A 3,206-nucleotide genomic window follows, 5' to 3' on the forward strand; every position below is an offset into this window, starting at 1 on the left:
TAATAATGATAATAATGTTGGTATTTGTTTAGCGCTTACTATGTGCCGAGCACCGTTCTAAGCGCTGGGGTAGACACAGGGGAATCGGGTTGTCCCACGTGGGGCTCACAGTCTTAATCCCCATTTTACAGATGAGGTAACTGAGGCCCCGAGAAGTGAAGTGACTTGCCCAACGTCACACAGCTGACATTCCACCTGTATGCTCTCTCCCAGAGCTCGATCTAGTGCTCTGCACATAGCGAGAGCTCGATAAATACCACTGACTGACCGAATAAATACTCTTATCACTACTAGTATAAACACTGCCCAACAAAATTGGAGGTTTTCCAGCCTCTATCTCGTCCAGCTCGCCGCCAACACCCTGCTCACATCCTCTCTCTAGCCTGGAACTCTCTCTGCCTCCACAGACACCAGACCACCAACTCTCCTCACCTTCAAATCCTTATTAAGTTCGCATCTTCTCCAAGAGGCCTTCTCCGGCTAAGGTTCCTCTTCCCCGACACCCTCTCCTTTCCGTGTCGTCTGTGAACTTCACTCTGAACCCTCCGACCGCTTGCGATTCACCCGGCCCTCAGCCCCACGGTACTTATACGCCTAACCGTAACCTATTTGTATCTATTCACGTCTGCCTCCGCCCCTAGACCGTCCGCTCACGGTGGGCAGGGAATGCGTCTACCAACCCTGCTACGCTGTACTCTTCCCAGCGCTTAGTACAGTGCTCTGCAAACAGTAAGCGCTCGACACATACCACCGATTCACCCGATATCCCCGTGTCTTAAAGCCCTGACCGCTTCCTCTCTCTCTGTTCCGTGGAGAGAAGGCTGCGCTCTCCCTCTCGTTCGGATCGACCGGACTAGAGCTCAGAGTGAAAGGAGTCGGCCTCCTACTTGCATGTCGCGTATAACTTTTGAGGTTCCCAATTTGAATGCAATTACACAGCTGGTTCCCCGCTCGCCCTGTCCTCCCCGCCCCAACCCAACAATTCCCCCTCCCTTCTCTGTGATGCCAACAGCCTCCCAGCTCTGCCTGCCTGGATTTGCTGCCGCTGCCCCCCCTTACCCCCTGGCTTGGGCCCTGGACCTCTTCCTTCCCTCTTGCCACCTTTGACTCTTCCTTTCTTTCTCCCTTCAACGCAGGGGGAAGAGGCGGGGGCTGGAGCCAGGCTGGACAAAGCTCACCGTCAAAGCCATAAACCAGTAACTAACCCGTAACTGGTTGCGGTGGGGACCCCTGGGGGCGTTTTGCTGGGCTTTCTTACGGCGCTCGTTAAGCTCTTACCACGTGCCAGGCACCGTAACCGGGTCGGATCCGGTCCACGTCCCATACGAGGCTCACAGTCTTAATCCCCATTTTCCAGATGAGGCCCACAGTAGCGAAGTGACTTTTCCAAGGCCACCCGGCAGACAAGCGGTGGAGCTGGGTTTAGAACACGGGTCCTTCTGTTTCCCGGGCCCGTGCTCTCTCCGCTAGGTCACGCTGCTTCTCTAGGCGTTAGGGGTGCCCGCTCTGGCCAGATGCCCCTGCGGCTAACCCGGCGATGGCGGTGAGCACAACTTTATTTTCTTAGGGGCAGGCGCCGGCCTGGGCGTCACCAGGACCTGGGTTCTAAACCTGGCTCCACCGCTTCTCTGCCGTGTGACAGATCACTTAACTTCTCCCGAGCCTCAGTTCCCTCACCTGTAGACTGGGGATTGAGACTGCGAGCCCCATGTGCCACAGGGATCGTGTCCAACCCGATGCGCTGGTACTCATTCATTCAATCGTATTTACCGAGGGCTCGCCGTGTGCAAAGCACTGTACTGAGCCTTTGAGAGAGTACACCACCACGGTCCCCGCCCGTAACGAGCTCACAGTCTAGAGGGGGAGACAGACATTAGTATACATCAATAAATAACAGACCCGTACATAGGTGCCGTGGGGACGGGAGGGAGGATGAACGAAGGGAGCAAGTCAGGGAGACGCAGAAGGGAGTGGGAGAAGAGTGGGAGTGGTATCCACTCTAGAGTTCAGGACGGTGTCGGGCATACAGTAAGTCCTTAACAAACACCTCCATCGTTATTACTGTTCAGAACCCGCCCTTCCGTGCAGCCTTTTCCCCCCGGCTCCCTTTCCCTTCTCCATTGTCTAGACACTTGGATCTGTGAATTTGGGGGATTTGGTATTCAGCCCACCCTCAACCCCCTACATTATACATTACATATTATAAATTATTATTATATTAACCTCCGTCTCTCCCTCCTTAGACCGTAAGTTCGTCGCGGGCAGGGAACGTGTCTACCGGCCCCGTGGTAGTGTACTCTCCCAAGCGCTCGGTACAGTGCTCTGCACCCAGTAAGCACTCCAACAGAGAATAAATAAATAGAGAAGCAGCATGGCTCAATGGCAAGAGCCCAGGCTCGGGAGCCAGAGGCCGCGGGTTCTAATCCAGGCTCCGCCGCTTGCCCAATGTCACACGGCTGACAAGTCACTTCTCTGGGCCTCAGGTCCCTCATATGGAAAATGGGGATGAAGACCGTGAGCCCCACGTGAGACAACCTGATGACCCTGTATCTCCCCCAGCGCTTAGAACGGCGCTCGGCACATAGTAAGCGCTTAACAGATACCAGTATTATAATCAATACCACGGATTGATTAAAGGGTGCAAATTCCACGAGAGCAAGCATTCTTGGGAGAAGCGGGCACGGGGCAGCCACCCCTGGGGATCGAGGAGTCCTTCCGGGTTCACCCAAGGTGACATCCTCCAGCACGGGTGCCAGGAATCACCCATCTCTGGACTCTGCATTTTCATTCTTCTATCCCTAATTGCCGCCCCTCTCAGGGTCGCACCAGGAGAGTTTCCACTACTCTACCAGTCTCGGCTACGGGAGGGAGAGTCGAGCAGAGGCCCGCCCGTTCCATTCCTAGCTCGGCCAGCGGCTAGAGAGTGGAAGGCCATCTGCCGCAAGTCCCAACTCACCTGTGCTGGGCAGCAGCGGCGGCGGGAGAGCGTCGAGGGCGGAGACTCAGGTTTACCGCGCGGGAGGCGGCAGTGGGAAACCATTTCCGGATTTTTACCGAGAAAACTCTCCGGATCCACGGACCGCAGATGGAGAGCGGGGCGCTCTGGGAGAGACGCGTCCGCGCCGTCCCCGTGGGTCGGAAACGACTCGCCGGCATAAGACCTAATTGCTGGGTGACTTGGAGGGGTAACTTAATCCTCTATTCGA

At 55.8% G+C, this 3,206-nt stretch overlaps 1 non-coding gene across 1 annotated transcript; it reads left to right on the plus strand.

The window, feature by feature from the left end:
- Positions 1-2,808: 2,808 nt before the first annotated feature.
- On the plus strand, positions 2,809-2,946 carry LOC114814422. The gene has a single exon (XR_003762220.1). It is a non-coding gene; the product is annotated as a small nucleolar RNA SNORA7 (small nucleolar RNA).
- Positions 2,947-3,206: the final 260 nt, after the last annotated feature.

This window comes from Ornithorhynchus anatinus, chromosome 9, assembly GCF_004115215.2.
Source record: "Ornithorhynchus anatinus isolate Pmale09 chromosome 9, mOrnAna1.pri.v4, whole genome shotgun sequence".
Classification (NCBI taxonomy): domain Eukaryota; kingdom Metazoa; phylum Chordata; class Mammalia; order Monotremata; family Ornithorhynchidae; genus Ornithorhynchus; species Ornithorhynchus anatinus.